This window comes from Rhinoraja longicauda, unplaced genomic scaffold (genome assembly GCF_053455715.1).
Source record: "Rhinoraja longicauda isolate Sanriku21f unplaced genomic scaffold, sRhiLon1.1 Scf001098, whole genome shotgun sequence".
Lineage (NCBI taxonomy): Eukaryota > Metazoa > Chordata > Chondrichthyes > Rajiformes > Arhynchobatidae > Rhinoraja > Rhinoraja longicauda.
Genome location: NW_027602314.1, coordinates 25779 through 40154, shown reverse-complemented (window position 1 = coordinate 40154; position 14376 = coordinate 25779). Strand labels below are relative to the sequence as shown.

The 14376-nt window shown below is 50.5% G+C and overlaps 6 non-coding genes and 1 pseudogene across 6 annotated transcripts; all 7 read right to left on the bottom strand.

The window, feature by feature from the left end:
• Nucleotides 1-351: 351 nt before the first annotated feature.
• LOC144591539 (5S ribosomal RNA) lies at nucleotides 352-471 on the bottom strand. Its single transcript, XR_013546907.1, has one exon. It is a non-coding gene; the product is annotated as a 5S ribosomal RNA (ribosomal RNA).
• A 1747-nt stretch (nucleotides 472-2218) lies between these two features.
• Nucleotides 2219-2337, bottom strand: LOC144591536 (5S ribosomal RNA). The gene has a single exon (XR_013546905.1). It is a non-coding gene; the product is annotated as a 5S ribosomal RNA (ribosomal RNA).
• A 2496-nt stretch (nucleotides 2338-4833) lies between these two features.
• Nucleotides 4834-4952, bottom strand: LOC144591534 (5S ribosomal RNA). Its single transcript, XR_013546903.1, has one exon. It is a non-coding gene; the product is annotated as a 5S ribosomal RNA (ribosomal RNA).
• A 1739-nt stretch (nucleotides 4953-6691) lies between these two features.
• LOC144591533 (5S ribosomal RNA) lies at nucleotides 6692-6810 on the bottom strand. Its single transcript, XR_013546902.1, has one exon. It is a non-coding gene; the product is annotated as a 5S ribosomal RNA (ribosomal RNA).
• Nucleotides 6811-9306: 2496 nt separating this feature from the next.
• LOC144591532 (5S ribosomal RNA) lies at nucleotides 9307-9425 on the bottom strand. The gene has a single exon (XR_013546901.1). It is a non-coding gene; the product is annotated as a 5S ribosomal RNA (ribosomal RNA).
• A 1739-nt stretch (nucleotides 9426-11164) lies between these two features.
• On the bottom strand, nucleotides 11165-11283 carry LOC144591531 (5S ribosomal RNA). The gene has a single exon (XR_013546900.1). It is a non-coding gene; the product is annotated as a 5S ribosomal RNA (ribosomal RNA).
• Nucleotides 11284-13773: 2490 nt separating this feature from the next.
• Nucleotides 13774-13924, bottom strand: LOC144591541 (5S ribosomal RNA; annotated as a pseudogene).
• Between the last annotated feature and the right edge of the window lie 452 nt (nucleotides 13925-14376).

Sequence of the window (14376 nt, the reverse complement as noted above, 5' to 3'; positions counted from 1 at the left end):
GGGTAAAAACTGTGTGGTCACAGGGACAACGTGCAAACTCCACATGGACAGCACCAGAGGCAAAGATTGGATCGATAGTGCTCCCAGAGGTGAGGAAAAGCCATTCCCTCCTCAGATGCTGCTTGCGCCAGTGAGTTCCTCCAGACCTTTGTGTTTTGTTTCATGATATGTGAAGTTGATATGCGTGCGTGTGTGTGAGCCTTTGTGAAGATGCATGTTGATGAGGGATGGGTATGGATTTGTGAAAGATGTGTGTTACCACAGTGAAGGAAAAAGGAGTGAGTGAAGGAGTATTTAAATGTCTGGCAGTGTATGTGAGAGGAGGATCTTGCCGGTCGGTGGCAAAAAAAAAGCCTACGACACCCGGTATTCCCAGGCGGTCTCCCATCCAAGTACTGACCAGGCCCGAGCCTGCTTAGCTTCCGAGATCAGACGGGGATCGGGCGTATTCAGGCTAGTATGGCCGTAGGCACAGAGTAGTAGCAGCTTGTGCCCACACTTAACCTGCATCTACACTGCCTGCACACCAGTTTCGCACCAGTAACTCAAAAACCTGCATGTTTTAGGAATGTGGGAGGAAACTCACGTGGTCACAGGGAGAGAATGTTGCAAACTCTGTACACACATCACCCATAGTCAGGACTTGATGAGGGTCTCTGGCGCTGGAAGACAGCAATTCTACAGCTGCGCCACTGTGTCTAAACGTATAAGATTATTAAGGGGTTGGACACGTTAGAGGCAGGAAACATGTTCCCAATGTTGGGGGAGTCCAGAACCAGGGGCCACAGTTTAAGAATAAGGGGTGGTATGGCGAGTCTGGAGGCTTGTTCTTTGTTAAAGAAGTTTATTGCGGCAGCAATATTCAATTACAAAGTTATACAAACGAATTTACAGACAACCATTAAATCAAACTGTTCGCATCGAAGTTCTCTTCCCACTGACTGGTTTTGGGCCCCAAAACCACCACGTGACTTTGCTGGCCAATCCGAGGGTTTCGACTCTCAGGACCAATCCCTATGGTCGCTACATGACCCCCCCCAGAACCCGAGGTACGGAACCTAGCAGGGGAGCCGGATTTCGCGACCAGAACGAGTAAGGAGAGGGGCTGCAGGCACCACAGGACAGGGGGTCCCGGGTCAGGTGGAATTGCAGGAGGGTGGCCGCCGCCGAGGCGGCTGACCGACCAGGACAGGGCAGTCCTGATCCAAGTCTGCAGGTTTGAGCCTGGACACAGAGACCGAGCTCACTCCTGCCCCCAACATCTAAGGTGAAGGTGACCGTCCCTTTACGCAACACGTGGAACGGTCCTTCATAAACCCTCTGTAACGGGGACCGATGGGCATCTCTACGCAGAAACACAAATTCACAGTCCTTCAAGGCAGGCGGTTCATGCACCATGGAACACCCGTGACGTGAAGTAGGAACCGGAGCCAGGGAACCCACTCGCGCCCGGAGGGATGCTAAAACCGACGGAACCGAGGGCTGCTGACCAGAGGACTCCAGAAGGAAGTCCCCGGGCACTCTGAGTGGCGAGCCACATACCAGTTCCACGGACGAAGTTCCGAGGTCCTGCTTAGGAGCAGTACGGATGCCCAAAAGGACCCAGGGGAGCTGGTCTACCTAGTCAGGGCCGTCCAGCCGCGCACTGAGGGCCGCCTTAAGTTGCCTGTGAAACCTCTCCACGAGCCATTAGCCTGTGGGGTGGTACGCCGTGGTCTGCTGCAACGGGGAACCGTACAGCTCCGCAAGCGTAGCCCAAAGGGCAGAGGTTGAACTGGGACCCCCGGTCGGTGGGTAATGACGGACGGAACACCGAACCGGGCCACCCAATGGAGGGCCAGACCCGGGCACAAGAGGCGGCGGAGGTGTTGGACAACGGGAAAGCCTCCGGCCAACGGGTAAATCGGTCAACCAGTGTAAATAATAAAGCAACAAGAACAACCAAACTACATAAGTTGTAATGTACAACAGCCAACTGAGCTAGCAACCAGCTTGTCTTCGGGATGTGGGAGAAAATGTGAGCATCCGGGTAAAAACTGTGTGGTCACAGGGACAACGTGCAAACTCCACATGGACAGCACCAGAGGCAAGGATTGGATCGATAGTGCTCCCAGAGGCGAGGAAAAGCCATTCCCTCCTCAGATGCTGCCTGCGCCAGAGTATTTAAATGTCTGGCAGTGTATGTGAGAGGAGGAGCTTGCCGGTCGGTGGCAAAAAAAGCCTACGACACCCGGTATTCCCAGGCGGTCTCCCATCCAAGTACTGACCAGGCCCGAGCCTGCTTAGCTTCCGAGATCAGACGGGATCGGGCGTATTCAGGCTAGTATGGCCGTAGGGCACAGAGTACGAGCTTGTGCCCACACTTAACCTGCATCTACACTGCCTGCACACCAGTTTCGCACCAGTAACTCAAAAACCTGTATGTTTTAGGAATGTGGAAGGAAACCCACGTGGTCACAGGGAGAGAATGTGCAAACTCTGTACACACATCACCCATAGTCAGGACTTGATGAGGGTCTCTGGCGCTGGAAGACAGCAATTCTACAGTGTAGAATTCTACATTTTGTCCTCTCCCACCACCACCGCCTACTTTCTCTCTCTCTCTCTTTAACTCTCTTCCTCGCTCCTTTCCTTTTACTTAACACAGGCGACATGCATCAATTATCAACACCATTTCTCCAAGAGAACCACCTGGATAAAACACAACTACAACTCAAATTAAACAGTGGCACCGTGGCACAGCGCTAGAGTTGCTGCCTCATAGCCCCACACACCCGGCTCACAACCTGACTATGCTCTCTCTCTCTCTCTCTCTCTCTCTCTCTCTCTCTCTCTCTCTCTCTCTTCCCCCCCCCCCCCCCCCCCCCCCGCCGTTCGGCCCTTCGAGCCTGCACCGCCATTCAATATGATCATGGCTGATCATCCAACTCAGTAACCTGTACCTGCCTTCTCTCCATACCCCCTGATCCCTTTAGCCACAAGGGCCACATCTAACTCCCTCTTAAATATAGCCAATGAACTGGCCTCAACTACCTTCTGTGGCAGAGAATTCCACAGATTCACCACTCTCTGTGTGAAAAAAAACATTCTCATCTCGGTCCTAAAAGACTTCCCCCTTATCCTTAAACTGTGACCCCTTGTTCTGGACTTCCCCAACATCGGGAACAATCTTCCTGCATCTAGCCTCTCCAACCCCTTAAGAATTTTGTAAGTTTCTATAAGATCCCCCCTCAATCTTCTAAATTCCAGCTAGTACAAGCCAAGTCTATCCAGTCTTTCTTCATATGAAAGTCCTGCCATCCCAGGAATCAATCTGGTGAACCTTCTCTGTACTCCCTCTATAGCAAGAATGTCTTTCCTCAGATTAGGAGACCAAAACTGTACGCAATACTCTAGGTGTGGTCTCACCAATGCCCTGTACAACTGCAGCAGAACCTCCCTGCTCCTATACTCAAATCCCCTCACTATGAATGCCAACATACCATTCGTTTTCTTCACTGCCTGCTGCACCTGCACGCCTACTTTCAATGACTGGTGTACCACGACACCCAGGTCTCGTTGCATCTCCCCTTCTCCTAATCGGCCACCATTCAGATAATAGTCTGCTTTCCTGTTCTTGCCACCAAAGTGGATAACCTCACATTTATCCACATTATACTGCATCTGCCATGCCTTTGCCCACTCACCTAACCTATCCAAGTCACGTTGCAGCCTCCTAGCATCCTCCTCACAGCTAACACTGCCCCCCAGCTTCGTGCCATCCGCAAACCTGGAGATGTTGCATTTAATTCCCTCGTCCAAATCATTAATATAAATTGTAAATAGCTGGGGTCCCAGCACTGAGCCTTGCGGTACCCCACTAGTCACTGCCTGCCATTCTGAAAAGGACCCGTTTATTCCTACTCTTTGCTTCTTGTCTGCCAGCCAGTTCTCTATCCACATCAATACTGAACCCACAATACCGTGTGCTTTAAGTTTGCATACTAATCTCTTATGTGGGACCTTGTCGAAAGCCTTCTGGAAGTCCAGATATAACACATCCACTGGTTCTCCCTTATCCACTCTACTAGTTACATCCTCGAAAAATTCTATAAGATTCGTCAGACATGAATTACCTTTCATAAATCCTTGCTGACTTTGTCCAATGATTTCACCACTTTCCAAATGTGCTGCTATCCCATCTTTAATAACTGACTCTAGCATTTTCCCCACTACGATGTTAGACTAACTGGTCTGTAATTCCCCGTTTTCTCTCTCCCTCCCTTTTTGAAAAGTGGGGTTACATTAGCTACCCTCCAATCCTCAGGAACTACTCCAGAATCTAAAGTGTTCGGCAAAACAGTTGCCGAGCCTAAACTGGGTCTCACCGGTGTAAATAATAAAGCAACAACAACAACCAAACTACATAAGTTGTAATGTACAACAGCCAACTGAGCTAGCAACCAGCTTGTCTTCGGGATGTGGGAGAAAATCTGAGCATCCGGGTAAAAACTGTGTGGTCACAGGGCGAACGTGCAAACTCCACATGGACAGCACCAGAGGCAAAGATTGGATCGATAGTGCTCCCAGAGGTGAGGAAAAGCCATTCCCTCCTCAGATGCTGCTTGCGCCAGTGAGTTCCTCCAGACCTTTGTGTTTTGTTTCATGATATGTGAAGTTGATTATGCGTGCGTGTGTGTGAGCCTTTGTGAAGATGCATGTTGATGAGGGATGGGTATGGATTTGTGAAAGATGTGTGTTACCACAGTGAAGGAAAAAAGGAGTGAGTGAAGGAGTATTTAAATGTCTGGCAGTGTATGTGAGAGGAGGATCTTGCCGGTCGGTGGCAAAAAAAGCCTACGACACCCGGTATTCCCAGGCGGTCTCCCATCCAAGTACTGACCAGGCCCGAGCCTGCTTAGCTTCCGAGATCAGACGGGATCGGGCGTATTCAGGCTAGTATGGCCGTAGGCACAGAGTAGCAGCTTGTGCCCACACTTAACCTGCATCTACACTGCCTGCACACCAGTTTCGCACCAGTAACTCAAAAACCTGCATGTTTTAGGAATGTGGGAGGAAACTCACGTGGTCACAGGGAGAGAATGTGCAAACTCTGTACACACATCACCCATAGTCAGGACTTGATGAGGGTCTCTGGCGCTGGAAGACAGCAATTCTACAGCTGCGCCACTGTGTCTAAACGTATAAGATTATTAAGGGGTTGGACACGTTAGAGGCAGGAAACATGTTCCCAATGTTGGGGGAGTCCAGAACCAGGGGCCACAGTTTAAGAATAAGGGGTGGTATGGCGAGTCTGGAGGCTTGTTCTTTGTTAAAGAAGTTTATTGCGGCAGCAATATTCAATTACAAAGTATAACAAACGAATTTACAGACAACCATTAAATCAAACTGTTCGCATCGAAGTTCTCTTCCCACTGACTGGTTTTGGGCCCCAAAACCACCACGTGACTTTGCTGGCCAATCCGAGGGTTCGACTCTCAGGACCAATCCCTATGGTCGCTACATGACCCCCCCCAGAACCCGAGGTACGGAACCTAGCAGGGAGCCGGATTTCGCGACCAGAACGAGTAAGGAGAGGGGCTGCAGGCACCACAGGACAGGGGGTCCCGGGTCAGGTGGAATTGCAGGAGGGTGGCCCCGCCGAGGCGGCTGACCGACCAGGACAGGGCAGTCCTGATCCAAGTCTGCAGGTTTGAGCCTGGACACAGAGACGAGCTCACTCCTGCCCCCAACATCTAAGGTGAAGGTGACCGTCCCTTTACGCAACACGTGGAACGGTCCTTCATAAACCCTCTGTAACGGGGACCGATGGGCATCTCTACGCAGAAACACAAATTCACAGTCCTTCAAGGCAGGCGGTTCATGCACCATGGAACACCCGTGACGTGAAGTAGGAACCGGAGCCAGGGAACCCACTCGCGCCCGGAGGGATGCTAAAACCGACGGAACCGAGGGCTGCTGACCAGAGGACTCCGGAAGGAAGTCCCCGGGCACTCTGAGTGGCGAGCCACATACCAGTTCCACGGACGAAGTTCCGAGGTCCTGCTTAGGAGCAGTACGGATGCCCAAAAGGACCCAGGGGAGCTGGTCTACCTAGTCAGGGCCGTCCAGCCGCGCACTGAGGGCCGCCTTAAGTTGCCTGTGAAACCTCTCCACGAGCCCATTAGCCTGTGGGTGGTACGCCGTGGTCTGCTGCAACGGGGAACCGTACAGCTCCGCAAGCGTAGCCCAAAGGGCAGAGGTGAACTGGGACCCCCGGTCGGTGGTAATGACGGACGGAACACCGAACCGGGCCACCCAATGGAGGGCCAGGACCCGGGCACAAGAGGCGGCGGAGGTGTTGGACAACGGGAAAGCCTCCGGCCAACGGGTAAATCGGTCAACCAGTGTAAATAATAAAGCAACAAGAACAACCAAACTACATAAGTTGTAATGTACAACAGCCAACTGAGCTAGCAACCAGCTTGTCTTCGGGATGTGGGAGAAAATGTGAGCATCCGGGTAAAAACTGTGTGGTCACAGGGACAACGTGCAAACTCCACATGGACAGCACCAGAGGCAAGGATTGGATCGATAGTGCTCCCAGAGGCGAGGAAAAGCCATTCCCTCCTCAGATGCTGCCTGCGCCAGGAGTATTTAAATGTCTGGCAGTGTATGTGAGAGGAGGAGCTTGCCGGTCGGTGGCAAAAAAAGCCTACGACACCCGGTATTCCCAGGCGGTCTCCCATCCAAGTACTGACCAGGCCCGAGCCTGCTTAGCTTCCGAGATCAGACGGGATCGGGCGTATTCAGGCTAGTATGGCCGTAGGCACAGAGTAGCAGCTTGTGCCCACACTTAACCTGCATCTACACTGCCTGCACACCAGTTTCGCACCAGTAACTCAAAAACCTGTATGTTTTAGGAATGTGGGAGGAAACTCACGTGGTCACAGGGAGAGAATGTGCAAACTCTGTACACACATCACCCATAGTCAGGACTTGATGAGGGTCTCTGGCGCTGGAAGACAGCAATTCTACAGTGTAGAATTCTACATTTTGTCCTCTCCCACCACCACCACCACCTACTTTCTCTCTCTCTCTCTTTAACTCTCTTCCTCGCTCCTTTCCTTTTACTTAACACAGGCGACATGCATCAATTATCAACACCATTTCTCCAAGAGAACCACCTGGATAAAACACAACTACAACTCAAATTAAACAGTGGCACCGTGGCACAGCGCTAGAGTTGCTGCCTCATAGCCCCACACGCCCGGCTCACAACCTGACTATGCTCTCTCTCTCTCTCTCTCTCTCTCTCTCTCTCTCTCTCTCTCTCTCTCTCTCTCCCCCCCCCCCCCCCCCGCCGTTCGGCCCTTCGAGCCTGCACCGCCATTCAATATGATCATGGCTGATCATCCAACTCAGTAACCTGTACCTGCCTTCTCTCCATACCCCCTGATCCCTTTAGCCACAAGGGCCACATCTAACTCCCTCTTAAATATAGCCAATGAACTGGCCTCAACTACCTTCTGTGGCAGAGAATTCCACAGATTCACCACTCTCTGTGTGAAAAAAAACATTCTCATCTCGGTCCTAAAAGACTTCCCCCTTATCCTTAAACTGTGACCCCTTGTTCTGGACTTCCCCAACATCGGGAACAATCTTCCTGCATCTAGCCTCTCCAACTCCTTAAGAATTTTGTAAGTTTCTATAAGATCCCCCCTCAATCTTCTAAATTCCAGCTAGTACAAGCCAAGTCTATCCAGTCTTTCTTCATATGAAAGTCCTGCCATCCCAGGAATCAATCTGGTGAACCTTCTCTGTACTCCCTCTATAGCAAGAATGTCTTTCCTCAGATTAGGAGACCAAAACTGTACGCAATACTCTAGGTGTGGTCTCACCAATGCCCTGTACAACTGCAGCAGAACCTCCCTGCTCCTATACTCAAATCCCCTCGCTATGAATGCCAACATACCATTCGTTTTCTTCACTGCCTGCTGCACCTGCACGCCTACTTTCAATGACTGGTGTACCACGACACCCAGGTCTCGTTGCATCTCCCCTTCTCCTAATCGGCCACCATTCAGATAATAGTCTGCTTTCCTGTTCTTGCCACCAAAGTGGATAACCTCACATTTATCCACATTATACTGCATCTGCCATGCCTTTGCCCACTCACCTAACCTATCCAAGTCACGTTGCAGCCTCCTAGCATCCTCCTCACAGCTAACACTGCCCCCCAGCTTCGTGCCATCCGCAAACCTGGAGATGTTGCATTTAATTCCCTCGTCCAAATCATTAATATAAATTGTAAATAGCTGGGGTCCCAGCACTGAGCCTTGCGGTACCCCACTAGTCACTGCCTGCCATTCTGAAAAGGACCCGTTTATTCCTACTCTTTGCTTCTTGTCTGCCAGCCAGTTCTCTATCCACATCAATACTGAACCCACAATACCGTGTGCTTTAAGTTTGCATACTAATCTCTTATGTGGGACCTTGTCGAAAGCCTTCTGGAAGTCCAGATATAACACATCCACTGGTTCTCCCTTATCCACTCTACTAGTTACATCCTCGAAAAATTCTATAAGATTCGTCAGACATGAATTACCTTTCATAAATCCTTGCTGACTTTGTCCAATGATTTCACCACTTTCCAAATGTGCTGCTATCCCATCTTTAATAACTGACTCTAGCATTTTCCCCACTACGATGATAGACTAACTGGTCTGTAATTCCCCGTTTTCTCTCTCCCTCCCTTTTTGAAAAGTGGGGTTACATTAGCTACCCTCCAATCCTCAGGAACTACTCCAGAATCTAAAGTGTTCGGCAAAACAGTTGCCGAGCCTAAACTGGGTCTCACCGGTGTAAATAATAAAGCAACAACAACAACCAAACTACATAAGTTGTAATGTACAACAGCCAACTGAGCTAGCAACCAGCTTGTCTTCGGGATGTGGGAGAAAATCTGAGCATCCGGGTAAAAACTGTGTGGTCACAGGGACAACGTGCAAACTCCACATGGACAGCACCAGAGGCAAAGATTGGATCGATAGTGCTCCCAGAGGTGAGGAAAAGCCATTCCCTCCTCAGATGCTGCTTGCGCCAGTGAGTTCCTCCAGACCTTTGTGTTTTGTTTCATGATATGTGAAGTTGATTATGCGTGCGTGTGTGTGAGCCTTTGTGAAGATGCATGTTGATGAGGGATGGGTATGGATTTGTGAAAGATGTGTGTTACCACAGTGAAGGAAAAAAGGAGTGAGTGAAGGAGTATTTAAATGTCTGGCAGTGTATGTGAGAGGAGGATCTTGCCGGTCGGTGGCAAAAAAAAGCCTACGACACCCGGTATTCCCAGGCGGTCTCCCATCCAAGTACTGACCAGGCCCGAGCCTGCTTAGCTTCCGAGATCAGACGGGATCGGGCGTATTCAGGCTAGTATGGCCGTAGGCACAGAGTAGCAGCTTGTGCCCACACTTAACCTGCATCTACACTGCCTGCACACCAGTTTCGCACCAGTAACTCAAAAACCTGCATGTTTTAGGAATGTGGGAGGAAACTCACGTGGTCACAGGGAGAGAATGTGCAAACTCTGTACACACATCACCCATAGTCAGGACTTGATGAGGGTCTCTGGCGCTGGAAGACAGCAATTCTACAGCTGCGCCACTGTGTCTAAACGTATAAGATTATTAAGGGGTTGGACACGTTAGAGGCAGGAAACATGTTCCCAATGTTGGGGGAGTCCAGAACCAGGGGCCACAGTTTAAGAATAAGGGGTGGTATGGCGAGTCTGGAGGCTTGTTCTTTGTTAAAGAAGTTTATTGCGGCAGCAATATTCAATTACAAAGTATAACAAACGAATTTACAGACAACCATTAAATCAAACTGTTCGCATCGAAGTTCTCTTCCCACTGACTGGTTTTGGGCCCCAAAACCACCACGTGACTTTGCTGGCCAATCCGAGGGTTCGACTCTCAGGACCAATCCCTATGGTCGCTACATGACCCCCCCCAGAACCCGAGGTACGGAACCTAGCAGGGAGCCGGATTTCGCGACCAGAACGAGTAAGGAGAGGGGCTGCAGGCACCACAGGACAGGGGGTCCCGGGTCAGGTGGAATTGCAGGAGGGTGGCCCCGCCGAGGCGGCTGACCGACCAGGACAGGGCAGTCCTGATCCAAGTCTGCAGGTTTGAGCCTGGACACAGAGACGAGCTCACTCCTGCCCCCAACATCTAAGGTGAAGGTGACCGTCCCTTTACGCAACACGTGGAACGGTCCTTCATAAACCCTCTGTAACGGGGACCGATGGGCATCTCTACGCAGAAACACAAATTCACAGTCCTTCAAGGCAGGCGGTTCATGCACCATGGAACACCCGTGACGTGAAGTAGGAACCGGAGCCAGGGAACCCACTCGCGCCCGGAGGGATGCTAAAACCGACGGAACCGAGGGCTGCTGACCAGAGGACTCCAGAAGGAAGTCCCCGGGCACTCTGAGTGGCGAGCCACATACCAGTTCCACGGACGAAGTTCCGAGGTCCTGCTTAGGAGCAGTACGGATGCCCAAAAGGACCCAGGGGAGCTGGTCTACCTAGTCAGGGCCGTCCAGCCGCGCACTGAGGGCCGCCTTAAGTTGCCTGTGAAACCTCTCCACGAGCCCATTAGCCTGTGGGTGGTACGCCGTGGTCTGCTGCAACGGGGAACCGTACAGCTCCGCAAGCGTAGCCCAAAGGGCAGAGGTGAACTGGGACCCCCGGTCGGTGGTAATGACGGACGGAACACCGAACCGGGCCACCCAATGGAGGGCCAGGACCCGGGCACAAGAGGCGGCGGAGGTGTTGGACAACGGGAAAGCCTCCGGCCAACGGGTAAATCGGTCAACCAGTGTAAATAATAAAGCAACAAGAACAACCAAACTACATAAGTTGTAATGTACAACAGCCAACTGAGCTAGCAACCAGCTTGTCTTCGGGATGTGGGAGAAAATGTGAGCATCCGGGTAAAAACTGTGTGGTCACAGGGACAACGTGCAAACTCCACATGGACAGCACCAGAGGCAAGGATTGGATCGATAGTGCTCCCAGAGGCGAGGAAAAGCCATTCCCTCCTCAGATGCTGCCTGCGCCAGGAGTATTTAAATGTCTGGCAGTGTATGTGAGAGGAGGAGCTTGCCGGTCGGTGGCAAAAAAAGCCTACGACACCCGGTATTCCCAGGCGGTCTCCCATCCAAGTACTGACCAGGCCCGAGCCTGCTTAGCTTCCGAGATCAGACGGGATCGGGCGTATTCAGGCTAGTATGGCCGTAGGCACAGAGTACGAGCTTGTGCCCACACTTAACCTGCATCTACACTGCCTGCACACCAGTTTCGCACCAGTAACTCAAAAACCTGTATGTTTTAGGAATGTGGAAGGAAACCCACGTGGTCACAGGGAGAGAATGTGCAAACTCTGTACACACATCACCCATAGTCAGGACTTGATGAGGGTCTCTGGCGCTGGAAGACAGCAATTCTACAGTGTAGAATTCTACATTTTGTCCTCTCCCACCACCACCGCCTACTTTCTCTCTCTCTCTCTTTAACTCTCTTCCTCGCTCCTTTCCTTTTACTTAACACAGGCGACATGCATCAATTATCAACACCATTTCTCCAAGAGAACCACCTGGATAAAACACAACTACAACTCAAATTAAACAGTGGCACCGTGGCACAGCGCTAGAGTTGCTGCCTCATAGCCCCACACACCCGGCTCACAACCTGACTATGCTCTCTCTCTCTCTCTCTCTCTCTCTCTCTCTCTCTCTCTCTCTCTCTCCCCCCCCCCCCCCCCCCCCCGCCGTTCGGCCCTTCGAGCCTGCACCGCCATTCAATATGATCATGGCTGATCATCCAACTCAGTAACCTGTACCTGCCTTCTCTTCATACCCCCTGATCCCTTTAGCCACAAGGGCCACATCTAACTCCCTCTTAAATATAGCCAATGAACTGGCCTCAACTACCTTCTGTGGCAGAGAATTCCACAGATTCACCACTCTCTGTGTGAAAAAAAACATTCTCATCTCGGTCCTAAAAGACTTCCCCCTTATCCTTAAACTGTGACCCCTTGTTCTGGACTTCCCCAACATCGGGAACAATCTTCCTGCATCTAGCCTCTCCAACCCCTTAAGAATTTTGTAAGTTTCTATAAGATCCCCCCTCAATCTTCTAAATTCCAGCTAGTACAAGCCAAGTCTATCCAGTCTTTCTTCATATGAAAGTCCTGCCATCCCAGGAATCAATCTGGTGAACCTTCTCTGTACTCCCTCTATAGCAAGAATGTCTTTCCTCAGATTAGGAGACCAAAACTGTACGCAATACTCTAGGTGTGGTCTCACCAATGCCCTGTACAACTGCAGCAGAACCTCCCTGCTCCTATACTCAAATCCCCTCACTATGAATGCCAACATACCATTCGTTTTCTTCACTGCCTGCTGCACCTGCACGCCTACTTTCAATGACTGGTGTACCACGACACCCAGGTCTCGTTGCATCTCCCCTTCTCCTAATCGGCCACCATTCAGATAATAGTCTGCTTTCCTGTTCTTGCCACCAAAGTGGATAACCTCACATTTATCCACATTATACTGCATCTGCCATGCCTTTGCCCACTCACCTAACCTATCCAAGTCACGTTGCAGCCTCCTAGCATCCTCCTCACAGCTAACACTGCCCCCCAGCTTCGTGCCATCCGCAAACCTGGAGATGTTGCATTTAATTCCCTCGTCCAAATCATTAATATAAATTGTAAATAGCTGGGGTCCCAGCACTGAGCCTTGCGGTACCCCACTAGTCACTGCCTGCCATTCTGAAAAGGACCCGTTTATTCCTACTCTTTGCTTCTTGTCTGCCAGCCAGTTCTCTATCCACATCAATACTGAACCCACAATACCGTGTGCTTTAAGTTTGCATACTAATCTCTTATGTGGGACCTTGTCGAAAGCCTTCTGGAAGTCCAGATATAACACATCCACTGGTTCTCCCTTATCCACTCTACTAGTTACATCCTCGAAAAATTCTATAAGATTCGTCAGACATGAATTACCTTTCATAAATCCTTGCTGACTTTGTCCAATGATTTCACCACTTTCCAAATGTGCTGCTATCCCATCTTTAATAACTGACTCTAGCATTTTCCCCACTACGATGTTAGACTAACTGGTCTGTAATTCCCCGTTTTCTCTCTCCCTCCCTTTTTGAAAAGTGGGGTTACATTAGCTACCCTCCAATCCTCAGGAACTACTCCAGAATCTAAAGTGTTCGGCAAAACAGTTGCCGAGCCTAAACTGGGTCTCACCGGTGTAAATAATAAAGCAACAACAACAACCAAACTACATAAGTTGTAATGTACAACAGCCAACTGAGCTAGCAACCAGCTTGTCTTCGGGATGTGGGAGAAAATCTGAGCATCCGGGTAAAAACTGTGTGGTCACAGGGCGAACGTGCAAACTCCACATGGACAGCACCAGAGGCAAAGATTGGATCGATAGTGCTCCCAGAGGTGAGGAAAAGCCATTCCCTCCTCAGATGCTGCTTGCGCCAGTGAGTTCCTCCAGACCTTTGTGTTTTGTTTCATGATATGTGAAGTTGATTATGCGTGCGTGTGTGTGAGCCTTTGTGAAGATGCATGTTGATGAGGGATGGGTATGGATTTGTGAAAGATGTGTGTTACCACAGTGAAGGAAAAAAGGAGTGAGTGAAGGAGTATTTAAATGTCTGGCAGTGTATGTGAGAGGAGGATCTTGCCGGTCGGTGGCAAAAAAAGCCTACGACACCCAGTATTCCCAGGCGGTCTCCCATCCAAGTACTGACCAGGCCCGAGCCTGCTTAGCTTCCGAGATCAGACGGGATCGGGCGTATTCAGGCTAGTAATCAGACGGGATCGGGCGTATTCAGGCTAGTATGGCCGTAGGCACAGAGTAGCAGCTTGTGCCCACACTTAACCTGCATCTACACTGCCTGCACACCAGTTTCGCACCAGTAACTCAAAAACCTGCATGTTTTAGGAATGTGGGAGGAAACTCACGTGGTCACAGGGAGAGAATGTGCAAACTCTGTACACACATCACCCATAGTCAGGACTTGATGAGGGTCTCTGGCGCTGGAAGACAGCAATTCTACAGCTGCGCCACTGTGTCTAAACGTATAAGATTATTAAGGGGTTGGACACGTTAGAGGCAGGAAACATGTTCCCAATGTTGGGGGAGTCCAGAACCAGGGGCCACAGTTTAAGAATAAGGGGTGGTATGGCGAGTCTGGAGGCTTGTTCTTTGTTAAAGAAGTTTATTGCGGCAGCAATATTCAATTACAAAGTATAACAAACGAATTTACAGACAACCATTAAATCAAACTGTTCGCATCGAAGT